The sequence below is a fragment of the Microcaecilia unicolor genome, chromosome 3, assembly GCF_901765095.1.
Source record: "Microcaecilia unicolor chromosome 3, aMicUni1.1, whole genome shotgun sequence".
Classification (NCBI taxonomy): domain Eukaryota; kingdom Metazoa; phylum Chordata; class Amphibia; order Gymnophiona; family Siphonopidae; genus Microcaecilia; species Microcaecilia unicolor.
The window spans coordinates 362817970-362831371 of record NC_044033.1 but is presented as its reverse complement, the minus strand read 5'-3'; the positions used below and the strand labels follow the sequence as shown (position 1 = coordinate 362831371).

The 13402-nt window shown below is 44.2% G+C and overlaps 1 protein-coding gene across 1 annotated transcript in view; it reads right to left on the bottom strand.

Annotated features, from left to right (window-relative positions):
- SLC35F1 (solute carrier family 35 member F1) overlaps positions 1-13402 on the bottom strand; it is a 521249-nt gene that overhangs the window by 395153 nt on the left and 112694 nt on the right. The window lies entirely within an intron of this gene.

Sequence of the window (13402 nt, the reverse complement as noted above, 5' to 3'; positions counted from 1 at the left end):
GACTAGGTGACATGGAATGAAGTTACATGGTAATACTTTTAACACGAATAGGAGGAAATATTTTTTCATTCAATGAATAGTTAAGCTCTGGAACTAATTACCAGAGGATATGGTTACAGTGGTTAGAATATATAGGTTTAAAAAAGGTTTGGACAATGTCCTGAAGGAAAAGTCCATAGTTTGCCATTGATATAGAAATAGGGAACACCACTAAACTTACTATTGCTTGGGATTCTGCCATGTACTTGTCACCTGGATTGGCCACTGCTGGAAACAGGATACTGGGCTTTTTTATGTTCTTCAGACAACACAGAAAGCACTACAATCAGTTAAAACTACCACCCCTTCTGACTCACTGCTTTCCTTCTTGATTCATTTATTTCATTCCAAATTCATTCTCTATCTCCACATCATGATTGCACAGAGTTTAGCAAAAGGCTCCGTTCCCACTCTATGGAAACAAGCTTCAGTACTTATGAAAATAAAAGATCCTAAGACAGCTCCTACTGATTGTTCCCACTACTATCCCATAATACAGGTTCCGTTCATATCTAAGATTGCAGAATATCTAGTCTCAAATCAGCTGGAAGACTACTTGGAGAAAACCAATTCATGTCCACCCCACCCAAACAGGATTTAGAAAAATCCCATAGCACTGAAACAGGCCCTTGATCAAGGTAAATCCCAATTCTTATTTCCCTTGACCTATCATATGCCTTTGATCTGGTGGACCACATTCTTCTACTGACCAGGTTACACTACATAGGAGTGAGAGACATTACCCTTGACTGGTTTTATCAATAGAACCAATATGTACATAAGTATTGACATACTGGGACTGACCAAAGGTCCATCAAGCCCAGCATCCTGTTTCCAACAGTGGCCAATCCAGGTCACAAATACCTGGCAAGATCCCCCAAAAATACAAAACATTTTATACTGCTTATCCCAGAAATAGTGGATTTTCCCCAAGTCCAATTTAATAATGGCCTATGGACTTTTCCTTTAGGAAGTCCTACAAACCTTTTTTAAACTGTGCTAAGCTAACTGCCTTTACCACATTCTCTGGCAATGAATTCCAGAGTTTAATTAAACGTTGAGTGAAGAAACATTTTCTACGAATCCTATATCAGAACCTTAAACTTTTACTTCTGGAGTCCCCTAGGGCTCCATTTTGGCCCCAAACCTCTTTAATATATTTATGTCCCCCCTTCTAAATCTTATTCAATCGCTCGGTCTGAGATCATTCGTATACACAGATGACATCCAAATCTTGGTTAACATACAAAATAATGACTCAGCAGAAATCACATTTCTTAATCAAAATCTGTTCAGAATAATTGATTAGCTCCAAACTCATAAGCTCAAACTAAATATAAGTTACATTTGTACCCTGCGCTTTCCCACTCATGGCAGGCTCAATGCCGCTTACATATACAGGTACTTATTTGTACCTGGGACAATGGAGGGTTAAGTGACTTGCCCAGAGTCACAAGGAGCTGCCTGTGCCTGAAGTGGGAATCAAACTCAGTTCTCCAGTCCCCCAGGACCAGAGTCCACCACCCTAACCACTAGGCCACTCCTCCAAGGAATGAGCATCAGACATACTAATAGCCCCTAAGTTTTACTTCATCTTTACGTGCTATCTTTGACAACACTATGAGTTTTCAATCACAAATCTCCATCATAATACTAGCCTCCTTCTTCAAACTTAAACAAATCTATTTAGTATGACAACTTTTTGACAGATTTGCCCTTTGAATTCTGACTCACTCATTTGTTGTAACCTGCTTGGACTACTGCAACCCACTACTTCATGGATCTCGAACTCGAGACATCTGTCATCTACAGATCGTTCAAAATTCAGCAGTATAACTTATAAGAAAATTATTTTTTTTAAACAACACTGGTTACCAATTTCTCATAGAATTGCTTTCAAAATCCTATCTTTAGTACATAAAACACATCATTCTGGTATTCCCTCCTATCTCTCTCATTTACTTATATCCTACTCTCCCTCTAGGACACTCCATCCCTCACAAGGTAATAATCTCACTATTCCCTCATTTTGTACCATCTGCTATGAGTTGATTCATATCAGAATTTTTTGTGTAACAGGTCCCACTCTCTGGAAAGCTCTCCCATACACCCTACATTTAGAAGATTTTTTTCATAAAGTTTAAATCTGCACTTAAAACCTTTCTAGTTAAGGATGAATATAAAAGGGCTTTTTCGATATGTCTAAATCCGATTTTGGATGTTTTGCTGGAAACATCCAAAAATCAAGTGGCGAACATAGTGATTTTCAAACCAGAAAAATGCCTATCTTTTTGTTTTGAAAATGACCATTTCCTAGATATTTTGTGTTCAATGCTTTTTTCTTTCGTGACCATTAAAAAAAAAAAGTCCAAGGGAAAAATGTACAAAAACAAGCCATGGGGGAGGGACCACACAGACATCCCAGCAGAGCATTGCGGCATCCTAGGGAGCACTGCAGTGGACTTCACATAAAAGGTCTCAAGTATGCATCTCATTGTTACCTCATTATACTGTATGGGGAGCCCTCCAACCCCCCCCCCCCCAAAAAAAAAAAAAAACCCTACTGTTCCCAACTGTACAGTATTACAATAGTCCTTATGTCTGCAGGTGCCACCTATATATGGGTACAGTAGGTTGTTGGTGTTTTTTGGAGGGTTCAAACTTTCCACCACAACTGTACCAGTTTGAGTGGGATATGAGCCTGGGTCCCCTTCTCTATAGACCACTGCATTGACCACTACATTACTTCAGGGATCTGCTTGCGACTCTAATAGGACTGGCCATAACATGTGATGCTGTTACAGGGCTTCAGCCTGGTATGTACTGTTTCTTTCACATCTATGGAAGGAGGTCAGTGACCACTGGGGAAGTAAGTCATGCTTTAATTCCTCCAGGGTTTATCTGGTCATTTAGGGCACCTTTTTGTGACTTAGTCATCATTAAAACAGGTCTCGACCAAAACATCTAACTTTTAGTCTGGACATTTTTCGTTTGTTCCATTATAGCAGAAAAACATCCAAGTTCTGGGGATGCCCAAATCCCGCCTCCAGTATGCCTCAACACTCCCCCTTATGATTTGGATGCGCTGCATACAAACTGCATAAAAAATGTCTTTAAAATGGGATTAAAAAATAACTATTTGGATGTTTTGGACCAAAAAATGTCCATCTGCTGGTTTGTGCCAGTTTTTGGATGTTTTTTCTGTTTCAAAAATGAACCCCATAATCTATAATATCCTGCCTTTGTGCCCTTTAGAGGACAGTTCAGAGAATGCTGCTATACTTATAATATATGTCTTATATACCCTCTATCTATTGCTTTCCTATCTATTGAGGCATTTCCTTTACATGTTCTTATTGATTAATCATTGTAAGCTGCCTAGAAAAGCAATTGATGAGTGATATAGCAAGATCTATTAAACGTGAAACATCTTATGTTCTTATAACTGCCCTTAAAGCACTAGTCCCACAAATACATTAAGCCACTTATCCAAGCCTTCAATTGTCCATAACTCCCAGTCCAGGGGTTATCATATGGTTTTTCTTTTTAGCCATACTGCACCCTCAGTTCTTCTTCAAATAAAATGTGGGCTGACTAATCCACCAGCAAATTCATATAACTTTGTTGAGTATGGATTAGCCTTTAGATAAATGGCAATTTGCACTATTCGCATCCAGGATTATATCTGCTGCTCTGTACAGATTACACCTATTCACTATTTAAAGTGTAAAGGTCCAACCTCATTGTTTATAGGGATCCTCTGTGTTTATCCCATGCATTTAGACTAGCATAGAGCACAAATAAGATGTTGAGAATTAAGGGGTCAATATTCAAAGAGATTTAACCTGGCAGGAGAAGCTGAGCTGGCAATATTCAGTGGCATTTAACCCGGTAGTGCCACAAATATCACTGCTAACTGGCTGTTCCCGAACCAGCTAGCAGGGCCCCCCCTCCCTAGTCCTGATGCCCAGTGGTGTAGCTTCAGGTGGGCCTGGGTGGGCACATACCCACCCATTCTTGCCTCAGGCCCACCCAGTCTAGTACCCCCCCCCCCCAAAAAAAAACACCTCTTTTGCGGTACCTCATCCTCTCTCGTTCTTGTCTCCGCTGGCGGCAATGCATCTACCTTCCCCCCACTCAGCATCTATCTGTCTCTCCCTCTCTCTGAACACCCCCCCCCTCAACGGCCTACCTCCAACCTGGGTGGGCCTGAGGCAAGAATGGGTGTGAGTAGGGGCAGGAGGATGGATGGGAAGAAAGAGGGAGAGATGGGCCACAGGGTCAGAAGGAAAGGTTCTAAAAAATGTATATATGTATGGGCATGGGAAGAGCCCACCCAGTTTAACTCGGTGCCCACCTGAAATGGCAGGTCTGACTACGTTTCTGCTGATGCCCCACCGGTTTTGCTGCACCCCCCCCCCCACCCCCACCCCGGTCCTGCTGCCTCCTTCACCCCCTGCCACTGACCTTTTCCTTTAGTCCTGCAACTAAATCAGCCATCTGTCTTTGATGCCAGAACTTCCCTCTGCTGCAGCTCACCCTTGTGGAAGAAGGAAGTATTGTATTGTGGCATCAAAAGGCGGCGGGCCACGGCAGAGGGAAGTTCTAGCGGCAGCAGCAGCAAATGGTCAATTTAGCTGCCGGTGCCCTGCCTGCGAAGGGGGGATGGAAGCATGGGAGGGGGAGGAGTGGGGGTATTCCAGTCCCAGTCCAGGTCGAGAGATAAGGACGTCATAGGTTGGGCACATGGGAAGGAAGCATGCCCTGGGCCCTTGGGCACTTCCTGGTTGCCCGTATGGTCAGTCCGCCCCTGCCAGCTAGGTTAAGAGTGGTTCGTGTGTAAATTTAGTCAGAGCTGCAACTTAACTGTTCTGCTAACTGACTGCTGCACATATCCAGCATTGAGTATCCAGGGTTCTGAGCGGTATGTAAGCCACTTACCACCACGGGTTGAATATTACTCACTTAGGGGTCTTTTTACTAAGCTGCGGTAAGCATTAGTGTATGCTTACCACTGGTTAAAATGCACTACCGTGAAGCGCACTCAGACATCCTGCGGTAGTTTTTGCATGTGTGCATACTACCTACAAGCTAAAAAATTTAATTTATTTTTTAGTGCTGGAGCGTGTTTGGGGGGGGGGGGGCGGAGAGTGGGCACAGCTATGCTAATCGGTTAGAGCGTGAACATTGCTGTACGGTAACTGATTAGGACAGAATTAGCGTGTGAGCACTTACCGCCTACAAAATAGGTGCTGGTGAGGGCTCATGCAGCAATGGCCACACACTAGTGAAAAAATTAGTGCATAGCCATTATTGCAGAAATAGGAAAATTGGCCATTTACCAGCAGCACTAAAAGCGGCCTTAACACACAGGAAAGACCCGTGCTGTGGATAGCGTGGGCCACTTTTTAGCACTGCTTAGTAAAAGAGCCCTTTGGGTTTGTTAAGAAAATGGTTAAGATTTGAAAAAAGTCTCAAAAAGATTTGGTTTTTAGGCTGAATTTGAATAAGCATCTATTGCACTCTACATAAATAGTACAAAGCTAATAGATACCTCCTACTCAATTTCAAAAAAGGGATACAATCCTATTGAAAATCATCCAAGCTGCAAAGCACCTGCCTCTTCTATAGCTACAACCTCTATTGTATCAGTTAGATTTGAAAATACAATTTCACCTCCCTGCAATGCATCCCCTCAATTGAGCCAACAGTACATGCATTATGAAAGTCTGGGTGTATGTTTAGTAGGACTGGGTGGGGGTAATTTTTAGAGAGCCATTTTTTTTGTTACATTTGTACCCTGTGCTTTCCCACTCATGGCAGGCTCAATGTGGCTTACATGGGGCAATGGAGGATTAAGTGACTTGCCCAGAGTCACAAGGAGCTGCCTGTGCCTGAAGTGGGAATTGAACTCAGTTCCTCAGGACCAAAGTCCACCACCCTAACCACTAGGCCACTCCTGGGACAGTTGTCTTTTAATTCTCCTGGTATATTCTAACTCTTCCTCTGACTTACAATATATGTCGCAACTGGCATCTTGACGTGCAATCAAAATACCTTGAATTTGTGAACAGGGCCGAGTCCATCACATCATGGTGAAAACTCGTCTTTGTTCGGAGAGTCAAGTCTTCCAGTAACAGGAGACCATTCCTTCACAATCGCCACCATTCATCTAGAGTGCAACGGGGCCTACACTGAACAACTCCTTATTGAGAGTCTCAGAAAACAGAGGAATAACTGCAGAGTTCTCTCAGTTACACTGTTGATAAGTACGACACTGTTCTCTGGGAGAACTTAACAGCATAACTCCAAAAGGGCTTTGACCCTTTTAGTGATTACTTCTGCATGCCGGACATGTCACAAAAGTTTCCAGAATGACTGAGGCTGCAAAGCAGCAGAAGGTCTAGTTCACAAGGTCATTTCTGCAACAACTCATTGAAAGAAATGTCTCAAACTGCATGCCTCTTAATGTTCTGTTAGCCCTAGAAACTACGCAACAATTTTCCAAAAATATCATCTGAGTTTTCAATAACTTCTGTTTAATATTTTTTATTCAGATGTTTATTCGCCAACTCTTGGACATGCCTTGAGCTGTACAAGCTTGAGATGAGGTATGGTTATGGAACATCACAAATTTCATAGATTTCATGTCTCATCTTGACTAGGGATGTTCATTCAGTGGTACACATTTCGTTCATTAGAATGCATTACATTTTTTGTGCAAAAAAACAATTTAATGCATGTTAACCTGCGAATTAATGTGTGTTAAGTTGATTTGCTCACTTTATAAAGTTCTAACATGCATGAACCAAAGAAAAGGTCAAGAAAATCAGGGGAAAAAAGGCCAAACAAGCCAAAAGCAAACTGAAATATTTTTGCCTTGTTCACACCTCTAATTTTGAAGCTTATTCATTTCCAGGCATGTTAAAAAAGTTCTAACATGCATGAACCAATGCAAAAGTCTAAAAAATGCCAAATTGAAAAAGTAAACTAAACATTTTTGCCCTGTGAAACTCTTGGTACCCAACCATGCAATATGAGTGATACCCTGTGTTCCCCACATCAGTCCCAGAATACCCCCTTGCCTGTCAGGTTTTCAGGATTCCACATGAATATGCCCGAGATTGATTTTCATACACTGCTTCCATTCTATATCTCTTTCATGTATATTTATTGCAGATATCCTGGAAACCTGACTGGCAAGGGGTAATCCAGGACCAACTTAGAAACGCTATTTAAAGGCATTGAGAATCACTTTTCTAAAAATAGATTATTTCTTTACAGCTTTTGTGTTCTCAGCCTCTGTTAGCTGGTACAATTCCTATTTCCTGTATCATGAGAATCAAAGAAAAAGCATGAGCCTGCCCCCCCACCCACCCATTATCTAAGAAGACGATAAAGCCAAAGAGATTTTTGTTGTTGCGTTACACCAGTGGTTCTTTCCACTTTTTACTTTGATCACTATAATGTATTACTTTGGTAAGTCATTTAAAGGTTTCATACTAATAAAGTTTTCTGAAACTGATGTGTCAGTCAGGTCTCCAGGATATCTACAGTACATGAAAAAAGATTCTCATACAGTGGAAGCAGTTCTTGCAAATCTACCTCATACGTATACCCTGAAAACCAGACTCACAAGGGGGTACCTGAAGATAGGTCTGAGAGCCACTGCATTCTGTGGTTGAATCTAATAGAATGCTGGTGGGAGGCTTCCTAGGAATCAAACGCACAGCCCTGTGTACTAGAGCATGGAGGTTAGCGGCTGAGCCACAGAGACTGCTTAGAGAGTCTACCTTCAAAGAAACATGGGTTGCAATAGTGGAAAGATATACCTCACCCCAGACAAGTGGCATAACTACAGGGTGGGGAGAGTCATCCCCCCCCCCAAAAAAAAAATTGCAGCACCATCTGCTACTATGTCTGGTGGTGATCCCCAATCTCTGCTAGCAGAACAGATTCTCCACCGGTGGCCTGGTAGTTGATGGTACTTTCCATGGGCTGCCACCATACTGCTCCCCGTCTCCAAGCATGTATGAAAACTAAGTATGCATAGGGGGGGCCTAGTGCTGTGGCTGCCCATGGAAAGTGCCGCCAACTGCCAGGCTGCAGGTGGGGAACCTATTCCATGTGTGGGCCTTGGTGATCCTCAACAGCTCAGGTATTTGCAGGTTGCTGGAGGTGGTGGGGTACAGAGAGCAGAATGGAGACCAGGAAGAAGTGTGTCTAATCAGTGATCATATATAAGGAGAGCCAGGCACCTTGTTGGTACAACAGTTCTTGGTGAGTATGCCCTCTGTTTATTGCTACCCAGCTCCTATGTATTCCTAATACATAGTTCTCCTCTATACTGCTTAAGCCTAATTCCTGCTTCACCCCTGGTTCCTGCTCTGGGCCCCCAGTTCCTGCTCCAGTCCTGGTTCCTGCACCACACCTATACTGTTCCATCCTGCCTTGGGCCTAGCTACTCCCAGGAGTGCCAGATAGCCAGTTGGTGTAATGCACATGTAATGGAGTCACCAATTTCTCCTTTACTAGTGAAATCAGCACAGGGCTCAAAACTTGAAGGTAGGGAGATCAGAATGAGAGAAGAGATTGCAAGAGGAGGAGTTTTATCAAAAACCAAGTATCAGGTTGGTGCTGTCTTTCTTCGCCATCCTTCTTCAGAAGCATTAGGGCTCAGGGAGGAATGTGCATGTACTTAGAGTGGGTTCCTAAGAACCCAGCAGGTTTCAGGGCTTGAGAGAGAAATGAGCAAGACCTAGGATGTGGTAAGGAGTTGGAATTATTCTTCAATAACTCTGTTGAGATACTGGAGATGAAGAGAGATGATGCCTGAACTTTTGGTCTTCTAGAGAATGACTAGCTTAAGAGAAGAGTGGATCGTCTTTCTTCCCACTAAAAAGAAGATCTGTCAGTCTACCCAAATTTGTCAAGCACAGGTTTTCCTGTTTCTCCTGTAAAGCCCAAGTCTTGGATTGCACCAGGAAAAACCCTGAATTTCCTTGTTTTGGGGACCTTTTACTAATAATTAGTGCATTATCCTGCTTATAATCGAACGAGAAAAACGCCCAAGTTCCGACCTAAATCGGGAGATGGACGTTTATCTCACAAAAACGAATAAAGCGGTATAATCGAAAGCCGAACTTGGACGTTTTCAACTGCACTCCGTCGCGGATGCGGACAAAGTTGACGGGGGCATGTCGGAGGCGTGGTGAAGGCGGAACTGGGGCGTGGTTATCACCCGAACAGAGATGGGCGCCTTTCGCCGATAATGGAAAATAAGTATGCGTTTGTAGCTAGAATTTAGGGCACTTTTCCTGGACCCTGTTTTTTCACGAATAAGGCCCCAAAAAGTGCCCTAAATGACCAGATTACCACCAGAGGGAGTCGGGGATGACCTCCCCTGACTCCCCCAGTGGTCACTAACCCCCTCCCACCACAAAAAAATGATGTTTCACAACTTTTTATTTTCACCCTCAAATGTCATACCCTCCTCCCAGGCAGCAGTATGCAGGTCCCTGGAGCAGTTGTTAGGGGGTGCAGTGGACTTCAGGCAGGTGGACCCAGGCCCACCCCACCTACCTGTTACAATTGTGCTGCTTAATGCTTAGTCGTCCAACCCCCCCAAACCCACTGTACCCACATGTAGGTGCCCCCCTTCACCCCTTAGGGCTATAGTAATGGTGTAGACTTGTGGGCAGTGGGTTTTGAGGGGGATTTGGGGGGGCTCAACACACAAGGGAAGGGTGCTATGCACCTGGGAGCTCTTTTACCTTTTTTTTTGTTTTTGTAAAAGTGCCTCCTAGGGTGCCCGGTTGGTGTCCTGGCATGTGAGGGGGACCAGTGCACTACGAATCCTGGCCCCTCCCACGAACAAATGCCTTGGATTTATTCGTTTTTGAGCAGGGCGCTTTCATTTTCCATTATCGCTAAAAAACAAAAACGCCCAGCTCACAAATTGTTGAATAAAACATGGACGTCTATTTTTTTTTTTTTAATACGGTTCGGTCCGCCCCTTCATGGACCCGTTCTCGGAGATAAACGCCCATGGAGATAGTCGTTTTCGTTCAATTATGCCCCTCCATGTGCTGCAGAGCCCATTTTATTACTATGGGCCTTGCTGCAGAGAAAACATCTCATTTATTCTTAAAAACCTAAATTCAATCTTTTTTTTTTTTTTAACAAATTGTGGAATTTGTTGGGATTTTTGTTGAGCAGAATTAGCTGAAGTGGCTTTCACAAAGCTAGTTCCCTGTAAACCAGCTTTCCACCTGCAGAAATGGCTCCAGAGACTATGGAATGCCAACCATAACCCCTTTCCCCAGCCTGTGAGTCGTGTGTCATCCTCCACTTTTCTTCTGCAACATTTTTTCAACAGCTACATGAGAGGAGAAGCTGTTGCCCCCTTAGCTATGCAAGCTCTTTCCTGTACCAGTTTAAATGTCTTCTGTTTTGAAACTGACTGCAATCCCCCATTGGCCATGTGACAGAGTGCAAGAGGCAGCTGCCAGAGAGTCCAGGTGGTAACCGTGTGGGAAGCAGACATGTGGAGGGACAAATCAGATGATGGATGACAGAGGCAGGAGAGAGACCTGCTGCTGGAGGGAGATGAGAAGAGTCCTGAAGTTTGCAACTGACTGACACGTGGCAGAAGTGCCGCACACCATTTCCAGCGCTCAAAAATACTATGTTTTTTAGCGCCGGGGCTTACCCGGCAGTAATCAAGCAGCACCATGTGCTACCCAGTCACTGACAGGTTAGTGTGGCAGCCCTTACCACCAGGGCCGTGCCAAGGGTCTGTGGTGCCCCCCTGCAGGAGATCAGTTGGCGCCCCCCCCCCCCCGCAGACGAACAGTTGACGCGTACTCGCCCCCTCCCCTCCCCCCATGAAAATGATCGCTGCCCTTCCGCTCCCATGTCCCAACTGCCCACCCTCTTCTCCCCCCAAGATCCCTTTTAAATTTACCTCCGTCCGGCAGCGAAGGCGCGCCACAGCGTCAGTGAAGGAGGCGGCGCTCCCGACATCTCTACTAGTCTTCCCTTCGCTCAATGTCCCGCCTTCTTCTGACGTCATTTCCTTGACGTCAGAAGAAGACGGAACACTGAGCGAAGGGAAGACTAGTAGAGACGTCGGGAGCGCCACCTCCTTCACTGCGGCACACCTTCGCTGCCAGACGGAGGTAAATTTCAAAGGGATCTTGTTGGGGGGAGAAGAGGGCAGGCAGTTGGGACGCGGGAGGGCGAGGTAAGCATGGCGCGGTGGGGCGCCCCCCAGAGGACGGCGCCCTCCTGCTATGCTTACCTCACTTACCGTGTTGGCATGGCCCTGCTTACCACTTCCTAAATACATTACTGCACGGCCATTTCTGTTAAAAAAAACATTCTTGTACCCGCTGCAGTAAAATGAAGCCTCGGTATGCGGCAAAACCATGCACCGATGCCACCGCAAGGGTCCTTTTAGCACAGCTTGGTAAACAGACCCCTTTATTTGTTGGCAAATTTATTTATATTTATGTCAAAAGCCTTATTCTCAAGATACACTCCCATATAATGAGCCAAAAGTACTTTCCAAGCTTCAGTACTTGTGGAGTAGAAGAAATCTTGAAAGGAAAAAAATCTCAGTACCCTCACCTCCACCCTTTGCAAAAGCTTACAGGGTGAATAGCAGGGTAAACTCTCCTCACAGGCATAAATAACCCTTTCAAAACAATTATTAAAACGCCACTTGCATACATTATCACCAAACTTAAGGGTCTGATGACTTAACTTTCAAAAAAACAGAGTGCTCTTCCACTTCTGTAAATCACACTGACTGTGGCCAAAGCTGCACTATAAATCTGTCTCAAGGCATGATCAAGCTTCAGTGTTTCTCAAGCACCACTGTTTTCCATGCCACTTATCTCCCTCAACATGGAAAACAACTGTGATTGAGAAACGCTAAAGCTTGGTCATGCCTTGAGACAGATTTATAGCCCCATTACATCTTCCAGGTTTAGAGAGACTTGTTTCAGTTTCTTTGACTCATCAGCATTGAATATCAACTCTTCCTAGGTGAAGACATAAGCAAAGAATTCATTTAATCTCTCTTCTATGACAGTGATTCCCAAACCTCCAGTCAGTGGCGTTCCTAGGGGCGCTGACACCCGGGGCGCCCCCCCCCCGGCGAAATAACCCCCCGGGTGCAGCATGGAAACGAAGAGCTGACAGGTGCACGGCACCCCCCTGGGTGCACGCCGCTGGGGGGGGGGGTGCCGTGCACCTGTCAGCTCTTCGTTTCCATGCTCCCTCTGCCCTGGAACAGGAAGTAACCTGTTCCAGGGCATGAAAACAAAGAGCTGACAGGCGCGCGGCACTCCCCAGCGGCGTGCACCCGGGGTGGACCGCCATTCCTGAGATGTAAAATTGCAGTGAAGGCGTGGGTCGAGACTTGGGTATTTTTGGAAAGATTGTTTGGTGTTTTCCCCTGAGGCAGCCATCTGATTGGCGAAACAGGGCTACCCTGTCGGCATTAAGTGGAGTGCAGGAATGGACTGTGATAGGTACTGCACGGAAGAAAGAGAGTTACACTGAATCTATTATCCAAGCTAAGTAACGGCATTTAGCCGCATTTTTTTGCCTTCCTTTACAGTGATTTGAAAGGGCGTTATGTTTTGTTACATGAAAGAGTAGTATGTGGAGTTTTTTTGAGACTAATGATTAAGAGGTCCCTTCTCTATTTAAGGAGTTTCCTTTGTAAGAGGTGTGTCCGGTTTTCACTGAGGTCTTTTTTCTCCACCATCTTACATGCTTATATATTGTTATCACCCTTCAAACACTGGTAAATTGTAGAATTTTTGGACTAAAGGTAATTGAAATCACTCATTATTATTGTGTTCTCCAGTTTGTTAGCTTCTTTAATTTCTGATAACATTTCTACATCTGTCTGTTCATCCTGTCCAGGTGGACAATAGTACATTCCCATCATTATCCTTGTTCCCTTTTTCATATGGAAGTTCTATCCATAGGGATTCCAAGATGTGTTTTGTGTCCAGCAAAATTTTTTGTTTATTAGATTCAAGGCCCTTTTTAACATATAATGCTACTACTCCTCCACCAATTTGATCCACCCTATCACTGCAATATAATTTGTACCCTGGTATGACAGTCTCCCATTGGTTATCTTCTTCCACCATTGCCCCAGGTACAAAATGAGTACCTGTGTATAATATGTAAACCACTTTAATTGTATCCATAGAATGGCAATATATCAAATCCCATCTCCTTTCTCTTTCCCCAGGTCTCAGAGATACCTATTATATCTATCTTTTCAATTAGTGCAATATATTCTAACTCTCCCTTCTTCTTTCTAAGGATTCTGGCATTT